The sequence below is a fragment of the Mesoplodon densirostris genome, chromosome 15, assembly GCF_025265405.1.
Source record: "Mesoplodon densirostris isolate mMesDen1 chromosome 15, mMesDen1 primary haplotype, whole genome shotgun sequence".
NCBI classification, from domain to species: domain Eukaryota; kingdom Metazoa; phylum Chordata; class Mammalia; order Artiodactyla; family Ziphiidae; genus Mesoplodon; species Mesoplodon densirostris.
This window is the reverse complement of record NC_082675.1, coordinates 59,046,972-59,068,600: the sequence shown is the minus strand read 5'-3', so window position 1 is coordinate 59,068,600 and position 21,629 is coordinate 59,046,972. Positions and strand designations below refer to the sequence as shown.

Sequence of the window (21,629 nt, the reverse complement as noted above, 5' to 3'; positions counted from 1 at the left end):
AACAACGTGTCCTTGGCCCTGTTCATTAGAGGGCCAACACCAACTCCAGGAACCCCAAGCCCTTCAGCTAAAGAACACAGGACATGGTGTTGCCTACCAATAGGCCAGCACGAGGCTCAGGACATGGCCTAACCCACCAGTGGTAGACACCAGTACCAGGATCACTGTAGCCCTGTAGCTTGCTATGTCAGGGTGCAGCCCACATAGCAGCAGGCAGGCACTAGCCCCAGGACCCCAAGGGCCACAGCCCCACACAACTGTAACCTGACACCAGTAGTAAGACACTATGGACACCTCAGACAGCTGCCCTAGGATCCAGCCCTACTCGCCACTGGGCAAATACCAGGTTTGAGCCACTCTGGACCACACAGCCAGCTGTGTCAGGAACCATCCCTGCCCTCTAACAGGCCAATGTTAGATCCAGGATACCCAACACCTGTAACCACCCAACTCTGAACATAGCTACACCCAGAAGTGGGTCTGTACTAGCCCTGGGACATCCCAGGGCCCACTGACTAACAACCAGCAGTCTCCACACAAGACAAGGACTGGCAACCAATGACTAGAGGCCAGCAACACCTACCAGATCATCCAGAGTGGTCAACCCACCACAAAGCAAAGGCTCACACAACCAACACAGGTGTACCACTAGAGAATATAGCTCTGATGACCAGAAGATAATACACAGCTGAGATGCATAGGATGTCTTCTATAAAAGGCCGATTCTCAAAGGTTGGGTAATGTAACCAACCTACCAAATACATTGCAATAAAAACAGCAAATTCAGTAAAATTAGGTGACAGAGAAATGTATTAAAATAAAGGAACAAGATAAAACCCAAGAATAACTAAGTGAAATAGGTAAAGGAAATCAATTCAATAAAGATTTCAATGTAATGAATGTAAAACTGTTCAAAGATCTCAGGAGAAGAATAAATGAACAGAGTGAGAAGTAAGACATTTTTAACAAAGGGTTAGAAAGTATAAAGTAAAACCAGAGATAAAAATTACAATAACTGAAATACAAAATGCACAAGAAGGAATTTACAATAGATTAGTTGATACAGAGGAATGGATGAGAGAGTTGGAAGACAGAGTAGTGTAAATCACTGAAGCAGAACAGAAAAAGAAAAAAAAGTTAAAAGAAATGAAAAGGAAAATAAAAAGAATAGCTTAAGAAATTTAGGGACACCATCAATGGCACTAACATTCACATTATAGAGGTCCCAGTAGGAGAAGAGAGAGAAAGGGGCAACGAACATATTTGAAGACATAATATCTGAAAACTTCCCTAACATGGGATAGGAAACAGACAATTCCAAACAAATGATTCCAGCAAGTACAGAGATTCTCCAAAAGAATCAACTCAAAGAGGAACACACTAAGATACATTGAAAGTAAAATGGTAAAAACTAAAATCAAAGAGAGAATATTAAAAGCTACAAGGGAAAAGCAACACATTTCCTGCAAGGGAACTCCAATAAGCTATCAGCTGGTTTTTTTTTTTTTTTTTTTTTTCTTTTTGCGGTATGTGGGCCTCTCACTGTTGTGGCCTCTCCCGTTGCGGAGCACAGGCTCTGGATGCGCAGGCCCAGCGGCCATGGCTCACGGGCCCAGCCGCTCCGCGGCATATGGGATCCTCCCAGACCGGGGCACTAACCCGTATCCCCTGCATCGGCAGGCGGACTCCCAACCACTTGCGCCACCAGGGAGGCCCTATCAGCTGGTTTTTGAGAAGAAACTCTGCAGGCCAGAAGAGAGTGGCACAATGTAGCTAAAGTGATGAAAGGAAAAAACTTACAACCAATAATCTCTCCCCAGCAAGGCTTTCATTCAGACTTGATAAAGAGATCAAATTTTTATAGACAAGAAAAAGCTAAAAGAGTTCAGCACCACAGAACCAAATTTATAAAAAATGCTAAAGGGGCTTCTTTAAGCAAAAAAAAAAAAAAAAAAAAAAAAAAAATTACAGAAGAAAAAGCTGATGGGTAAAGGCAAATATACAGTAAAGATAATAAATCAACAATGTATAAAGCTAATAGAAAGGTTAAGTCAAAAGTAGTATAATTATCTGTTTCTGTCATAAGTAGTTAAGGGATATGCAAAACAAAAAGATGTAAAATATGATGTCAAGACCAGGACCAGGAAGTGTGGGTGAGGAGGAAGTAAAAATAAAGGGAGGGTTGTTAAAATGAATTTGAACTTAAGACATCAGCAATTTAAAATAATCATATATATAGAGAGAGAAAGATTGCTATATATAAGCATAGTAGTAACCAGAAACTATAATCAATAATAGATACACCAACAAACAAGGAAAAGGAATTCAAACATAACACTAAAGACAGTCATCAAATCACAAGGGAAGACAGCAAAAAAGAAAGGAACAACAAAAACAACAACAAAAAAACCCTACAAAAAAACCCAAAACAATTAACAAAATGGCATGTGTATAATTATTAATAGTTACTTTAAATGTAAATGGACTTAATGCTCCAATCAAAAGACATAGAGGGCTTCCCTGGTGGCAGAGTGGTTGAGAGTCCGCCTGCCGATTCAGGTGACACGGGTTAGTGCCCCGGTCCGGGAAGATCCCACATGCCACAGAGTGGCTGGGCCCGTGAGCCATGGCCACTGAGCCTACACGTCCGGAGCCTGTGCTCTGCAACGGAAGAGGCCATAACAGTGAGAGGCCCATGTACTGCAAAAGAAAAAAAAAAAAAAGACATTGAATGAGCACAAAACAAACCCAAAATATATGCTACGTACAAAAGACTCATTTCAGATCTAAACAAACATGTAGACTTAAAATGAGAGGATGGAAAAATGTATTCCACGCAAATGGAAATGAAAAAAAAATTGGGTTAGTAATACTTAAAACAGACAAAATAGACTTAAAAACAAAGTCTCTAACAGGAGACAAAGAAGAACATTACATAATGATTAAGGAATCAATCAATCAAGAAGAGATAACAGTTTTAAATATATATGCAACCAACATAGGCACACCTAAATACACAAAACAAATATTACAGACATAAAGGGTGAAATTGACAGTAACACAATAACATTAGGGTACTTTAACACCCCACTTAATAAGTGGACATATCATCCAAACAAAAAATCAATAAGAGGGCCTCCCTGGTGGCGCAAGTGGTTGAGAGTCCGCCTGCCGATGCAGGGGATACGGGTTCGTGCCCCGGTCTGGGAGGATCCCATATGCCGCGGAGCGGCTGGGCCCGTGAGCCATGGCCGCTGAGCCTGCGCGTCCGGAGCCTGCGCGTCCGGAGCCTGTGCTCCACAACGGGGGAGGCCACAACAGTGAGAGGCCCGCATACCGCAAAAAAAAAAAAAAAAAAAAAAAAATCAATAAGAAACACTGGCCTTAAACAATACATTGTCCAAAAGAACTTTATATATATATATGTATATATGTATATATATATATATATATATATATATATATATATATATATATATATATCTGTATATATATATAACATTCCGACCAAAAGCAGTAGAATACACATTCTTTTCCAGTGCACATGGAACATTCTCCAGGATAGATTACACTCCAGGCCACAAAACAAGCCTCAGTAAATTTAAGAAAATTGAAATCATATGAAGAATCTTTTCCAGACACAGTATTATGAGACTAGAAACCAACTACAGAAACAAACTGCAAAAATACACAAATATGTGGAAGCTAAACTAAACACTATTAAACAACCAATGGGTCATTGAAGAAATAAAAATAATAAAAAGCACCTGGAGAGAAATGAAAATGAAAACATAGTTATATAAAATCTATGAGATACAGCAAAAGCTGTACTAAGAGGGAAGTTTATAGTGATAAAGTTCTACCTCAGTAAACAAGAAAAATCTTAAATTACCAACCTAAGTTTATACCTACAAGAACAAGAAGAACAAACAAAACCAAAAGTTAGTAGAGTAAGAGAAATCAGAAATATCAGAGCAGAAATAAATGAAATACAGTTTCAAACAACAGTACAAAAGATTAGTGAAACTAAGATATTACTTTTAGAATACATAAAAAAAAATGATAAATCTTTAACAAGGTTCACCAAGAAAAAAAGAGAGGAGTGTCCAAATCAACAAAATGAGAGATGAAAAAGAAGTGACAACAGTAACCATAGAAATGAAAAGGACCATAAGATATTACTAGGAATCATTATAAGCCAATAAAATATAAAAACCTTAAAGAAATGAATACATTTCTAGAAATGTAAAATCTCTTCAGACTGAACCGAGGAGGATTTAAAAATATGAGAAGACCAATTACCAATAATGAAATTGAGTCAATAATAAGCCAACTCCCCCCACACCCCCACCCAACAGAAACCAAAAGCCCAGGAGCAGACGGCTTCACAGCTGAATTCTACCAAATATTTAGAGAGGAGTTAACACCTATCCTTCTTACACTATTACAACAAAACAAAACAAAACAAAACAAAACAAAAATTGCAGAGGGAGGAATGCTTTTGAACTCATTCTACAAGGCTAGAGTTTCCCTGATACCAAAACCAAACAAACATCACACACACAAATTTATAGGCAAGTATCCCTGATGAACATAGATGTGAAAATCCTCAACAAAATGTTAGCAAATGAATTTAACAATACTTTAAAAATAGCATGCATCCTGATCAAGTGGGATTTATCCCAGGGATGCAAGAGTGTTTCATTAAGAATATGTATACAGTAAGGGCCCTATATATGAATGAGTTCCATTCTGAGAGTACATTCATAAGTCCAGTTTGTTTGTAAATCCAACAAAGTTAGCCTAGATACCTACCTAACACAATTGACTATATAGTACTGTACTGTAATAGTTTTATAATATTTTCACACAAATAAAGATAAAAACAAACAAAAAATAAAGAAAACTTTTAATCTTACAGTACAGTAACTTGAAAAGTACAGTAGTACAGTACAATAGCTGGCATACAGGAGCTGGCATTGGGTGAATAGACAAGAGAGTTACTGACTGGAGGAGGGAGAAGAGGTGGGAGATGGTAGAGCAGAAGGATCATCAGCAATAGGAGACGGAGGGCAAGCTGCAATTTCACTCACACCTGATGTTGATGGAACTCACATTCACAGCTTTGAAAGTTCACAACTTGCAGGTTCATATGTAGGGGACTTACTGTAATATGATCATCTCAAAAGAGGCAAAAACAGCTTTTGACAAAAGTGAAAATTGTATTCGCTAATTTATTTAGAGCACGTGATAGGATACTACTATAAATAAAGAAAAATGATATATGATATATATGAAATACAGTTAAAAAAAACCTTATTATCACACAGAGTAATTCATATTTCTATTGGACAAATGGAAAAAAATAAATTACTATTTGGTTTCTCCCCCCAAGTAAAAACCAAATCATCTTGCTTTGTAATACTTAGAATAATTTGTCTCCAGAAAATCCAAAAAATTTTCAGTTGTATTGAGTAGCCAGCACTGCCTCACAACACAAATAACTGATTCCCATAGAAGATAATGGTTCGTCCTCCATAATTTCAGAATTATGGTGACAAAAGTTCTTTCCTTCATTAAATTCTATCCAGGTTCCCTGAACCTTTCAAATACTTCTCAACTTTCTGACATTGGTTTCTGTCTTTTCATGGTCCAGTTTTATCAAGAATCCTGCTACATTGGTTTAGCTTGAACTCTCCACCCTCCTACCTCATCACCCTTAATATATAATCAGGTTCCTCAACCTCCACTACCCCCAGGTGATGTCTGATCACCCTGGTCTCCCTTCAGTAAGAATGCTTCTAGGAGACTTCCGGGTAAGATGGCGGAAGAGTAAGACGCGGAGATCACCTTCCTCCCCACAGATACACCAGAAATACAGCTACACGTGCAACAACTCCTACAGAACACCTACTGAACGCTGGCAGAAGACCCCAGACCTCCCAAAAGGCAAGAAACTCCCCACATACCTGGGTAGGGCAAAGCAGAGAGATTCCCGCAGAGAGGAGCGGTGCCGAGCGGCACTCACCAGCCCGAGAGGCTTGTCTGCTCCCCCGCCAGGGCGGGCGGCGCTGGAGCTGAGGCTCGGGCTTCGGTCAGAGCGCAGGGAGAGGACTGGGGCTGGCGGCGAGAACTCAGCCTGAAGGGGGCTAATGTGCCACAGCTAGCCGGGAGGGAGTCCGGGAAAACTCTGGAGCTGCCGAAGAGGCAGGAGACTTTTTCTTCCCTCTTGGTTTCCTGGTGCGCGAGGAGAGGGGATTAAGAGCACCGCGTAAAGGAGCTCCAGAGACGGGCGCGAGTCGCGGCTGAAAGCGCGGAGCCCAGAGACGGGCGTGGGACGCTGGGGCTGCTGCTGCCGCCGCCAAGAAGCCTGTGTGCGAGCGCAGGTCACTGTCCACACCGCCCTTCCGGGAGCCTGTGCAGCCTGCCACTGCCGGGGTCCCGGGATCCAGGGGCGGCTTCCTTGGGAGAACGCACGGCGCGCCTCGGGCTGGTGCAACGTCACGCCGACCTCTGCCTCTGCAGGCTCGCCCCGCACTCCGTGCCCCTCCCTCCCGCCCGGCCTGAGTGAGCCGGAGTCCCCGAAGAGGCTGCTCCTTTAACCCTGTCCTGTCTGAGCGAAGAACACACGCCCTCCGGCGACCTACATGCAGAGGCGGGGCCAAATCCAAAGCTGAGACCCAGGAGCTGTGAGAACAAAGAAGAGAAAGGGAAACCTCTCCCAGCAGCCTCAGAAGCAGCGGATTAAAGCTCCACAATCAACTTCATGTACCCTGCATCTGTGGAATACATGAATAGACAGCAAATCATCCCAAATTGAGGAGCCAGGAGTCAGTGCTGTGCCTCTGAGGTGGGAGAGCGAACATCAGGACACTGGTCCACAAGAGACCTCCCAGCTCCACGTAATATCAAACGGCGAAAATCTTCCAGAGATCTCCATCTCAACACCAGCACCCAGCTTCACTCAACGACCAGCAAGCTACAGTGCTGGACACCCTATGCCAAACAACTAGCAAGACAGGAACACAACGCCACCCATTAGCAGAGAGGCTGCCTCAAATCATAAAAAGTCCGAAAACACCCCAAAACACACCACCAGACGTGGACCTGCCCACCAGAAAGACAAGATCCAGCCTCATTCACCAGAACACAGGCAGTAGTCCCCTCCACCAAGAAGCCTACACAACCCACTAAACCAACCTTAGCCACTGGGGACAGACACCAAAAACAACGGGAACTACGAACCTGCAGCCTGCAAAGAGGAGACCCCAAACACAGTAACATAAGCAAAATGAGAAGACAGAAAAACACACAGCAGGAGAAGGAGCAAGATAAAAACCCACCAGACCTAACAAATGAAGAGGTAATAGGCAGTCTATCTGAAAAAGAATTCAGAATAATGATGGTAAAGATGATCCAAAATCTTGGAAATAGAATAGACAAAATGCAAGAAACAGTTAACAAGGACCTAGAAGAACTAAAGATGAATCAAGCATCGATTAAAAACACAATAAATGAAATAAAAAATACTCTAGATGGGATCAATAGCAGAATAACTGAGGCAGAAGAACGGATAAGTGAGGTGGAAGATAAAATAGTGGAAATAACTGCTGCACAGCAAAATAAAGAAAAAAGAATGAAAAGAACAGAGGACAGTCTCAGAGACCTCTGGGACAACATTAAACGCACCAACATTCGAATTATAGGGGTTCCAGAAGAAGAAGAGAAAAAGAAAGGGACTGAGAAAATATTTGAAGAGATTATAATTGAAAACTTCCCTAATATGGGAAAGGAAATAGTTAATCAAGTCCAGGAGGCACAGAGAGTCCCATACAGAATAAATCCAAGGAGAAATACACCAAGACACATATTAATCAAACTGTCAAAAATTAAACACAAAGAAATCATATTAAAAGCAGCAAGGCAAAAACAACAAATAACACACAAGGGAATCCCCATCAGGATAACAGCTGATCTCTCAGCAGAAACTCTACAAGCCAGAAGGGAGTGGCAGGACATACTTAAAGTGATGAAAGAGAAAAACCTGCAACCAAGATTACTCTACCCAGCAAGGATCTCATTCAGATCTGATGGAGAAATTAAAACCTTTACAGACAAGCAAAAGCTGAGAGAGTTCAGCACCACCAAACCAGCTTTACAACAAATGCTAAAGGAACTTCTCTAGGCAAGAAATACAACAGAAGGAAAAGAACTACAATAACGAACCCAAAACAATTAAGAAAATGGGAATAGGAACATACATATCAATAATTACCTTAAATGTAAATGGACTAAATGCTCCCACCAAAAGACACAGACTGGCTGAATGGATACAAAAACAAGACCCATATATATGCTGTCTACAAGAGACCCACTTCAGACCTAGAGACACATACAGACTGAAAGTAAGGGGATGGAAAAAGATATTCCATGCAAATGGAAACCAAAAGAAAGCTGGAGTAGCAATTCTCATATCAGACAAAATAGACTTTAAAATAAAGACTACTAGAAGAGACAAAGAAGGACACTACATAATGCTCAAGGGATCAATCCAAGAAGAAGATATAACAATTGTAAATATTTATGCACCAAACATAGGAGCACCTCAATACATAAGGGAAATATTAACAGCCATAAAAGGAGAAATCGACAGTAACACAATCATAGTAGGGGACTTTAACACCCCACTTTCACCAATGGACAGGTCATCCAAAATGAAAATAAATAAGGAAACACAAGCTTTAAATGATACATTAAACAAGATGGACTTAATTGATATTTACAGGACATTCCATCCAAAAACAACAGAATACACATTTTTCTCAAGTGCTCATGGAACATTCTCCAGGATAGATCATATCTTGGGTCACAAATCAAGCCTTGGTAAATTTAAGAAAATTGAAATTGTATCAAGTATCTTTTCTGACCACAATGCTATGAGACTAGATATCAATTACAGGAAAAGAGCTGTAAAACATACAAACACATGGAGGCTAAACAATACACTACTTAATAACGAAGTGATCACTGAAGAAATCAAAGAGGAAATTAAAAAATACCTAGAAACAAATGACAATGGAGACACGACGACCCAAAACCTATGGGATGCAGCAAAAGCAGTTCTAAGAGGGAAGTTTATGGCAATACAATCCCACCTTAAGAAACAGGAAATATCTCGAATAAACAACCTAACCTTGCACCTAAAGCAATTAGAGAAAGAAGAACAAAAACATCCCAAAGTTAGCAGAAGGAAAGAAATCATAAAAATCAGATCAGAAATAAATGAAAAAGAAATGAAGGAAACGATAGCAAAGATCAATAAAACTAAAAGCTGGTTCTTTGAGAAGATAAACAAAATTGATAAACCATTAGCCAGACTCATCAAGAAAAAAAGGGAGAAGACTCAAATCAATAGAATTAGAAATGAAAAAGGAGAAGTAACAACTGACACTGCAGAAATACAAAAGATCATGAGAGATTACTATAAGCAACTCTATGCCAATAAAATAGACAACCTGGAAGAAATGGACAAATTCTTAGAAATGCACAACCTGCCAAGACTGAATCAGGAAGAAATAGAAAATATGAATAGACCAATCACAAGCACTGAAATTGAAACTGTGATCAAAAATCTTCCAACAAACAAAAGCCCAGGACCAGATGGCTTCACAGGCGAATTCTATCAAGCATTTAGAGAAGAGCTAACACCTATCCTTCTCAAACTCTTCCAAAATATAGCAGAGGGAGGAACACTCCCAAACTCATTCTACGAGGCCACCATCACCTTGATACCAAAACCAGACAAGGATGTCACAAAGAAAGAAAACTACAGGCCAATATCACTGATGAACATAGATGCAAAAATCCTCAACAAAATACTAGCAAACAGAATCCAACAGCACATTAAAAGGATCATACACCATGATCAAGTGGGGTTTATTCCAGGAATGCAAGGATTCTTCAATATACGCAAATCAATCAATGTGATACACCATATCAACAAACTGAAGCAGAAAAACCATATGATCATCTCAATAGATGCAGAGAAAGCTTTTGACAAAATTCAACACCCATTTATGATAAAAACCCTGCAGAAAGTAGGCATAGAGGGAACTTTCCTCAACATAATAAAGGCCATATATGACAAACCCACAGCCAGCATCGTCCTCAATGGTGAAAAACTGAAACCATTTCCACTAAGATCAGGAACAAGACAAGGTTGCCCACTCTCACCACTCTTATTCAACATAGTTTTGGAAGTTTTAGCCACAGCAATCAGAGAAGAAAAGGAAATAAAAGGAATCCAAATGGGAAAAGAAGAAGTAAAGCTGTCACTGTTTGCAGATGACATGATACTATACATAGAGAATCCTAAAGATGCTACCAGAAAACTACTAGAGCTAATCAATGAATTTGGTAAAGTTGCAGGATACAAAATTAATGCACAGAAATCTCTGGCATTCCTATATACTAATGATGAAAAATCTGAAAGTGAAATCAAGGAAACACTCCCATTTACCATTGCAACAAAAAGAATAAAATATCTAGGAATAAACCTACCTAAGGAGACAAAAGACCTGTATGCAGAAAATTATAAGACACTGATGAAAGAAATTAAAGATGATACAAATAGATGGAGAGATGTACCATGTTCTTGGATTGGAAGAATCAACATTGTGAAAATGACTCTACTACCCAAAGCAATCTACAGATTCAATGCAATACCTATCAAACTACCAATGGCATTTTTCACAGAACTAGAACAAAAAATTTCACAATTTATATGGAAACACAAAAGACCCCGAATAGCCAAAGCAATCTTGAGAACGAAAAACGGAGCTGGAGGAATCAGGCTCCCTGACTTCAGACTATACTACAAAGCTACAGTAATCAAGACAGCATGGTACTGGCACAAAAACAGAAAGATAGATCAATGGAACAGGATAGAAAGCCCAGAGATAAACCCACGGACATATGGTCACCTTATCTTTGATAAAGGAGGCAGGAATGTACAGTGGAGAAAGGACAGTCTCTTCAATAAGTGGTGCTGGGAAAACTGGACAGGGACATGTAAAAGTATGAGATTAGATCACTCCCTAACACCATACACAAAAATTAGCTCAAAATGGATTAAAGACCTAAATGTAAGGCCAGACACTATCAAACTCCTAGAGGAAAACATAGGCAGAACACTCTATGACATAAATCACAGCAAGATCCTTTTTGACCCACCTCCTAGAGAAATGGAAATAAAGACAAAAATAAACACATGGGACCTACTGAAACTTAAAAGCTTTTGCACAGCAAAGGAAACCATAAACAAGACGAAAAGACAACCCTCAGAATGGGAGAAAATATTTGCAAATGAAGCAACTGACAAAGGATTAATCTCCAAAATTTATAAGCAGCTCATGCAGCTCAATAGCAAAAAAACAAACAACCCAATCCAAAAATGGGCAGAAGACCTAAATAGACATTTCTCCACAGAAGATATACAGACTGCCAACAAACACATGAAAGGATGCTCAACATCTTTACTCATTAGAGAAATGCAAATCAAAACTACAATGAGATATCATCTCACACCAGTCAGAATGGCCATCATCAAAAAATCTAGAAACAACAAATGCTGGAGAGGGTGTGGAAAAAAGGGAACACTCTTGCACTGCTGGTGGGAATGTGAATTGGTACAGCCACTATGGAGAACGGTATGGAGGTTCCTTAAAAAACTACAAATAGAACTACCATATGACCCAGCAATCCCACTACTGGGCATATACCCTGAGAAAACCATAATTCAAAAAGAGACATGTACCAAAATGTTCATAGCAGCCCTATTTACAATAGCCCGGAGGTGGAAACAACCTAAGTGTCCATCATCGGATGAATGGATAAAGAAGATGTGGCACATATATACAATGGAATATTACTCAGCCATAAAAAGAAATGAAATTGAGCTATTTGTAATGAGGTGGGTGGACCTAGATTCTGTCATACAGAGTGAAGTAAGTCAGAAAGAGAAAGACAAATACTGTATGCTGACACATATATATGGAATTTAAGAAAAAAATGTCATCAAGAACATAGGGGTAAGACAGGAATAAAGACACAGACCTACTAGAGCATGGACTTGAGGATATGGGGAGGGGGAAGGGTAAGCTGTGACAAAGTGAAAGAGCGGCATGGACATATATACACTACCAAACGTAAGGTAGATAGCTAGTGGGAAGCAGCCGCATAGCACAGGGAGATCAGCTCGGTGCTTTGTGACCGCCTGGAGGGGTGGGATAGGGAGGGTGGGAGGGAGACGCAAAAGGGAGGGGATATGGGAACATATGTATATGTATAACTGATTAAATTTGTAAAATAAAAAAAAATAATAATAAATAAAAAAAAAAAAAAAAAAAAAAAGGAAAAAAAAAAAAAAAAAAATCTGTTTTTATCACTTTATTATCCAGCTCTGTTTTTTCTTTACCAACAACCAGACAGAAATTAGAGTGTTCCTGACTTATAAAGTACTGGTATATATTATGCTCCAGCTTAGATACAGCTTCCTGAGTGGTTGCCTTAATCCCAGCTTGTCTCTTCCAATATATCCATCATTCATTTATTTACCTAACTAAGCTTTCTTAAGCATTATATTCCTTATGCTTCTCTTTGGCCTCCAAGGTCCAATGGATACCCATTTGCATTCACATCAAATCTATACTCATCTGTCTGATTTTAACACCCTATGCAATCTGATACTATGCTACATATCCCAATTTATGTCCCATGAATCCTGAATATTCACTCTATATTCTAATAGGGTCACATGTCTCATGGCTTGATCATATAAATTGTCTCCTTTCACCACTGTGCCCCACACTTGCACTTTTTCCACATAGTAGAGAATTTAGTGATTATCAGCTGTGACCCTTTTACTCAGCAGATAAGAAATCAGGTCCCAGAAAAATTGTAAAGACATCATTTTCTCATAAGGAATTGAAATGCAGCTGGGTCAGAAAATTCAGTCTTCCAATCTCTTTTACATTGTGTGGGAAGCTGCCCTTCTCCTTTAGTGACCTGATTTACACCAGCTCTTCAGAGTCAGTGCCATTTTTCTTTTTTATTTCTTTTAATTGTTCTTCTACTTTTACTGAGATATAATTGATATACAGTACTGTGTAAGTTTAAGGTGTACAGCATAATGATTTGACATACATACATCATGAAATGATTATCACGAGTTTAGTAAATATCCTTCATCTCATATATATACAAAATTAAGAAATAGAAAAAAACTTTCTTGTAATGAGAACTCTTAGAATTTACTCACTTAACAACTTTCAAATACAACATACAGCTATGTGAATTATATTTATCATGTTGTATGTTACATTCCCAGTATTTATTTATCTTATAACTGGAAGTTTTTACCTTTTAACTGCCCTCATTTAGTTTCTTCTCCTCCAATCCTCACTTCTGGTAAACACAAATCTGATCTCTTTTTCTATGAGTTTATTTGATTGTTTTTGAGATATAATTGACCTATGATACTATGTTATTTCATGTTACACAAAATAATGATTCAACATTTCCATACATTTCAAAAGGATAAGTCTAGTTGAGATATGTCACCATACAAAGTTATTACATAGTTATTGAAAATATTATCCACACTGTATATTTCATACCCCCGACTCACTTATTTTGTGACTGGAACTTTGTACCTCTTACTCTACCTCACTTCTTTGTTTCCAGCCTCCACCTCCTCCCTTCTGGCAACCACTTGTTTGTTCTCTGTATCTGTAACTCTGTTTCTGTTTAATTATGTTTATTCATTTGTTTTGTCTTTTAGATTTCACATATAAGTAAAATCATACAGTATATGCCTTTCTCTGTCTGACTTATTTTACTTAGCATAATACCCTCTAAGTCTATCCATGTTGTGGCAAATGTCAAGATTTCAATTATTTTTTATGGCTGAGTAATATTGTTTTATATCTATATATATCTCACATCTTCTTTACCCATTCATCTATCAATGGGTACTTAGGTTCCCTCCATATCTTGGTTATTGTAAGTAGTGCTGTAATGAACATAGGCATGAATATATCTTTTCAAATTAGTGTCTTTGTTTTATCTGAATAACTGTCAAGAAGTGGAATTGCTGAGTCACATGGTGGATCTATTTTTAATTTTTAAAGGAACCTCCAATAATGATCTCTATAGTAGCTTCACCAGTTTACATTCCCACCAACAGGGCATGAGGATTCCTTTTGGTCCACATCTTTGCCAACATTTGTTGTTTGTTGTATTTTTCATAATAGGGGTTCTGAAGGTGTGAAGTGATATCTCATTGTGGTTTTGATTTGCATTTTCCTGTTTATTAGTGTTGTTAAGCCACTTTTCATGTACCTGTTAGCCATTTGTAAGTCTTCTTTGTAAAAATGCCCTTTCAGATCTTCTGCCCAGTTTTTAATTGGTTTGTTGTTGTTGTTGCTGTTGAGTTGTATGAATGCTTTGTGTATTTTGGATTTTAACCATTATTGGATTTGTTGTTTGCAAATTTCTTCTTTCACTCATTGGGAGACCTTTTTTCTTTTGTTAATAGTTTCCTTCATTGTGCAAAAGCTTTTTAGTTTGATGTAGTCCCATTTGTTTGCTTTTGCTTTTTTTCCCTCTTTCTCAAGGAGACATATCCACAAAAAATATTGCAGAGATTGATGTCAAAGAGCACACTCCCTATGTCCCCTTTTATTTAAGTATTTAATCTATGTTGATTTTATTTTTGTGCATGGTGTGAAAGACTAGTCCCGTTTGATTCTTCTACATGTAGCTGTCCAGTTTCTCCAAGATCATTTACTGAAGAGGCTATATTTTCCCCATTATATATTATTGCCTCCTTTGTCATAGATTAATTGCTCACACAAGTGTGGGTTCAATTCTGTGCTCTCTATTCTGTTCCATTGATCTATGTGTCTGTTTTTGTGACAGTACTATACTGTTTTGATTACTGTAGTTCTGTAGTATGTTTTGAAATCAGGGAGCATAATACCTCCAGCTTTGTTCTTCTTTCTCAAGTTTGCTTTGGCTATCTTTTATTTTTCCATACGAATTTTAGAATTCTTTGTTCTAGTTCTGTAAAAAAATGCATTTGGTATTTTTGATAGGGATGCCATTGAATCTGTTGATTGACTTAGGTAGTATGGTCATTTTAACAATATTAATTTTTCCAATTCATGAACATAGTATATCTTTCCATCTGTTTGTGCCACCTTCAATTTCTTTCATCAGTGTCTAAGAGCTTTGCAAGTACAGGTTTTTCGCCTCCTTAGTTAGATTTATTCCTAGGTATTTTATTCTTTTTGATGCAGTTGTAAATGGGATTGATTTCTTAATTTCTATTTCTTATAGTTTGTTGTTATCTACAGAAACACAACAGATTTCTGTATACTAATTTTTTATTCTACAATTTTCCTAAAATCATTGATGATTTCTAGTAGATTTTTAGTGGCATCTATAGGATTTTCTATGTATAGTATCATGTCATACCCAAACAGTGACAGTTATACTTGTTCCATTCCAATTTACTTTTCTTTTCTTTCTTTTTCTTGTCTAAATCCTGTAGTTAGGAGAGCCAATACTCTGTTTACAAAAACTGGTGGGACAGTATCCTTGTGTTGTTCCTGAACTTAGAGGAAATGTTTTCAGCTTTACACCATTGAGCACAATGTTAGCTGTGGGCTTATCATGTATGACACATTATGTTGAGACATGTTCCCTCTGTATCAACCTTGTTAAAAGTTTTTAAACAACACAGTTAAGTTGCTTCTTTCATGATGCATTCTTGTAGGTTTTATCAGAAGGAAAGTAGCTCCCAATATGAGTGACCTCCAGGACAAACAGGAAGCCAGCTGTGATAATATTTTTTGGTGGATTTCTATTACCAGAGACTGTCATGAAACTTTAAGGCTCTGAGGAAGTACATGTCAAACAGATGGGAAAAAAGGCAAACAGACTTCTCTGGGAAAGAAATTTGATGCATCCAAAGACAATAAGATTCAGACTTCATTTCTTCTTAGAAAAAGACAAATAATTGAAGGTAGAGAACATTAGATTGTTCTCTAATTGATGCAAATTTTAGTGATATATATGGCTACATAAAAGTTAAATGAGGCCTGGCCTTACATGTGCAGGAATGAGTAAATAACAATATAAAAGCTTTATCTATTTATTGTAGAGATTTGATCTCCTTTTCCTTTTGTTTCAATTCTCCAGCCTTCAAACTTCACTCTCCATAAAGTGTATATCATCAAGGAAATGGTAACATTACTTTAAACATTTAGCTTAAGCTAAGTAATTAACCAAATGATAATATAATTATCTACTGGGCTCTGATCCAGGTACCATCCCTAGTGCTTTGGAGTATACAAGGCTGAACAGACCTTATCTCAGGTAGTTTAGAACCTACTGATGGGAATGAGAGCAAAGCACATGAATTACAATAGAAAGAAAGAATTATAAGTGCCAAAATCTGGAAGTTGTTAAGTACTGAGCATGTTTGGCAAGAAGGAATACAACTAGAAGAGAGCTGTTAAAAACCATTTTCATAAAATCTTTAAAATAGATACATATACTTGCAGTGGTACAAAGCTCCACATCTCAAGGAAAAAAAAAAAGTGGCAAACCAATACTCTTTCCCAAAACTGATCCAGACTAGCCAACTTTACACCCTAATTCCTGTCCCTATTGGTCAGTCCAAAATACTTGCCCCACCTCTGATTGCACCTTTCATACCTACCCCTTTTAGATTTTATTCTTTCACATATACCATATTTCCAGTTACCTATGGATAACTCCTTTTAGTGCAAACATATATGAAACAAAATGGCCTTTAAGTTACTCACTTTCTTAATTAACTTCTTTCTGTTATTACTTCTGTTGTTGTTTGCCAGGCTCCAGAGCTACAAAATCTGGAGACATATTTTGTTTAATTTTTCCTTTCTTGGCTAGGCAGTGTGGCATGATGTGTATCTGATTTTCTAACTACTGAATAATTGAAAAATTATCTACCAATTCCTGTAGATTTTATCTAACTGATAAAACCTACAGGAATACACCTTGAAATAAGGCAATTCTAAGAATTTTGCCATACTATTTAGTATATCTATATTTTGATTTTTTAAATATCCAAAGTGGGAGTTGATAACATAGACAACAGAGGTAGGGCATGTGCAAAAGCCCAACCTATTGCTTAGTATCATTGATTGAAACATCAATAGCATTTTCCCACTTCCTGTCTCTCTTACACCCAAACTAGTGAGCATCAAGTTTTTCTTCATATTTCTCTTCTCCCCAATACTTTGTATCATGACCTTTCATTTAAGTATTTCACCTTCTATTTCTTCTCCTATGGAAAAATCAGGGTTACTGCAAAAGCCTTCAAGAATTTCTCCCTGCCTTCAACCTCTCTTCTCTCCATTACTCCTACTATTGCCAGACCAATCCTGGCAATAAACTGGGCTGCATGTTGCTTTCCTCCTTTCTCTTGAGTTCTTGGTTTACTGTCACATCAAGTCTAAAATCTTGTTGTCATGGGTAAATAACCTGACCTCACTCAACAACAGGAACATGTCACCCCTTTACATGAGCTATACTCATGTCTCTTTCTGTAACATAATTTCCCATCTTAAGTATATATCCCAGTCCCACATCACATGTCCTGCACTTTCTCTCTAACCCCACACTTCATCTCCACCTTGCACATCCAACCAATGCCCAGTCTTTTGTCCTCCACAGGACTCAGGAAACTTCAGTAATGACTTACTATTTGAACAGAATTGTCACTCTCCCTTCCCCTGGGAAACCTGCCCAGATACATTCTCTTGTGAGTTCCCCTAATATGTGCTCCTGGCTACTATTTTGTGTGTTGATTTGCTTCTTTCATACTAAGAAGATAAATTTGGTGCAGAGATGTGGTTGTAGTGGGTGTAGTAACCAGTATAGACAATGTTATGTGTGTTGTACCAGGAAACAGTTGAAAGGCTGGTCTGGCTATTGTGCTAGCCCATTCATACAATGTAATACCACTAGTTGAATGCAATGGAGAGCTGGTTCTGTCCCTAAGTTTCCAAATACCTGCTCAAAATTCTTACTCTGATAATCAAGAAACTGGGATAGGAGACTAATCAAAACTTATTTCTTTATTTTCAGAATTAAGAGAATTTTTACACTATTTCATTATAAATTTCATTATAAGAAAGCATATCAAAGGGAACTGATCAAGCTGCAGCATTGTACTCAGAATACCTTGGAAGATATTGGAAACGTTTATGTTTACAGCATTTTACTGTGCGCCCATTCCATATATATTTTGTTACTTACGGATAACAAATAGAATCTCATAATGTTCCTGAATAATTAACCAACAACTTTTATTTATAGCAGGATGCAAATGAAGATGTCTATATTCAAGATACACAGAACACAAAGCACAGGGATCTTTAATTCATGGATGAATGAAGATGGAAGCAGCATGTTGAACATAGCATTTTTCCTTGAAAAGTGATTTCCGTATTTTATGTTATTAAGTTGATACATAGCTGCAGATCTGCTCAATTCTCTGGGCTCCACCAACCTCCAGTGCATCTTTCAGTAACACACACACATATATATGCTATGAAAGAATTGGTATGGATAAGGTCATCTAAGAGGAAGCATCCTCTGTATTCTTTGGGATAACTTAATTATACCTGTTTTATTGGTGGCAAGATTCTCCTATTTGGAGAAAAAAGTTTAATAATTTTCTGATTGAGCTTATTTAAGAAATGCTCTCACACATATTTACTGCAGCTCAAAGAGGATTTCATGCCTGTGCCTTCAGGGAAATGTTGCATTCTGCAGGATTTGTACCAGAGATAATAGGCTTAATTTGTATTTTAAAAATTTATCAAAACATTTTCACTTCTCTTTGCTCATTTGATCTTTTCTACAGCTTTGTAAGACAGGTTAAGTGTGTGTCCTAATTTCTCTTTGACAAACAGGACATTGAGGTGCTGAGGGGTTAATTTGTTAGAAGATACACCCTAAGTGAGTAATAGACCTAGAAGCTGTATACTATGTCTTCCAGATTCTGTGCTTTCAGATTATATAGACAACTTTTGAACATAAATGCAAAGTTTTGTACCCTTACATACATGTGCAAAGCAAAATCAGCCAAGGAGCTTGGTAAAACACTATGATGCTAGAACCTTATACCTGGAGACTACAATTCAGGTCAGATGTGAGGCCTACTGTATCTATTTTTTAAATGACATATATGTGACTTTGAGTTTGGTTAACCAGCATTATTGGATATTCACTCATCCATTCATCCAGTGTTATTCTTTGTGAATTTCACCTTTATGTACTTTACCTGTCTTCCTAACAGGTTGCTGGGATCTTTAAAAAATTTTAGTCTTATGTCTATGGTGTAGGTATTGTTGAAATAATCAAATTTACTGTTCTTTTCTTTTGTTTCACATATAAAGAAACTTCTCCAGTCTAAATTAAAAAAAAAAATCCTAGTTCAAAATCAAAAAATATTTTGTTTCTTACAACAAAATTGAATCCATATCTAGAAGAGAATTTGTAAATGGACAATAAACATAAAAGATGTTCAATATAGCTCATAAATAAATACAGATTAAAGAAACAAGATACTATTTTAACCCTAAAATCTTTAAAAGACAGAAAACTTTGATGGTAAATGGTATTGGTAAGAATTAAGGGAAACAGGCACTTTTGTATAATGCTGGTGTTATTGGTACAATATCTTTAGTGGTGAAATTGGCAGTATTTCTCAAAAGTAAAAATATATATTCTCTTTGACCTAGCAGTACTACTTCCCAGGTATACATAAATTTGTGAAATGTGGATGGCTAAAAATATACACTGTTGCATTGTTTGTATTAGGAATAAAAGGAGGATATCTAGATGCCTGTTCATTGACAACTATTTAAATAAAATATAGTATATGCATAAAAGGAATTATTATGCAACCAGGGAAAATAATAATCAATACTTGTGTATGCTTAAATGGAACAATTCCAAGTTATATTAAATATATTATATTCAAGGTATATTAAGGTTCTTAAGGCTTAATTAAGATTTAAAGTAAAAATTAGGTATATTATGTTCCTATTTTAGTATAAAGATGTGTATAAAGGTGAAATGTATGTCTCTGGCTGTGTATACATAGACTGTTTCTGTAAGGATAAAGAAAAAATTAACTCATGCATTTGGGAAAAAAAAGCTAGAAGTTTGAGGTGGAAAGAAAACTAAATTAATTTTATATACTTGTACCATTTAAACATTTTGCAATGTGCATATATTATTTTTCAATAAACACTAGATGATTAAAAATAAGTTTAATGTTTAAAATAATAATTGACAATTAGGCTGACTGAACAGTAAATTGTGAAATATGTCTTTTCCAGTTCAGTTTGCACTTTTATTATGACTTAAACCATATACAACTGATTCAACAAATCTATTTATATTTTTTGCAAGATTTGATATATTTCTATGATGATTCTATCATTTCTATATGAAAAAGTAATTAAAAGTTTGGGAAATATCAGTTAGCTATTTCAATCCATGCTTCTCTAGTCGATCTATGTCAACTGTAGGATTCTGACTGAGGCATAGCGTTTTCAAAATCAAAGAATGTCAGAAGTATGAGGGACCTCAGACATTTTATAATCTAACTTTGTTTTGGAGATGAAGAAACTGGGTCCAGTAGGATTTTTTTCTCCCATGTTAGTTTGTTTCACTCACATGGTAAAATTTACGATTGAGTTAAAGTAAAATTTAATATTTAATAAATTGAAATAGTGAGGGTCAGAGAATATTAATTATTCAAACCAGCTCTACATTAGCTGGCTATCTACCCTTGGATAAGTTTTCTTTTCTCTCTTGGCTCATTTTTACAGCTTTGAAATGATTGGCTGAATTCAGTGATACTGTTTGCATTTGTCATACTGACTGAAAAATCTTTAAGAGATTCACCAACTAACTCAGGACCTTATTAACTTTATTACTTTCTCTGGACTTGTAAGCACCTCAGTTTTCCAGAATTTCTGGATCTATGTAAATGCTGCCATCCTTTAAATGTCAAACCATGTTAAATCAAATTGACATTTATTTTGACATTTACTCTGATCAGGTTTTGTTTTTTGTTTGTTTGTTTGTTTCACAATATGGTCCTGTGTTGTTTCTGTATTTTTTAGCATGGCTTGTTCCACAGCTAGAGTCTAAGGTTTATATTTCCCATTGCAAGTGTCTAATTAACCTTTGTGTTTTTAGCAAGAGGTTCAGAGTAATAGTGAATGAAAACAGATATTTCAGAGTAAAATAAGTGTTTCATATCACAAGTCAAGCCAAATATTGAATTTTCAGTTGCCAACCAATTTAGTTTAGGTGGGATGCAACATAAAAACTGATACAGCAATATCTCCCAGGTTGGGATATTGGTACATTGGGGAGGGAGTTACTGTCCTCCTCTACAAAGAGAGGATGGAAGAGTCAACAGAATGTAGAAATGGACCCGTGACTCAGCAATTACTATCTCTCTGTTTATGCCTCTTAGGGAGACATATCTAAGA

The 21,629-nt window shown here is 37.2% G+C and overlaps 1 protein-coding gene across 1 annotated transcript in view; it reads left to right on the top strand.

The window, feature by feature from the left end:
• Positions 1 to 21,629, top strand: part of RIT2 (Ras like without CAAX 2) — a 534,011-nt gene that overhangs the window by 274,803 nt on the left and 237,579 nt on the right.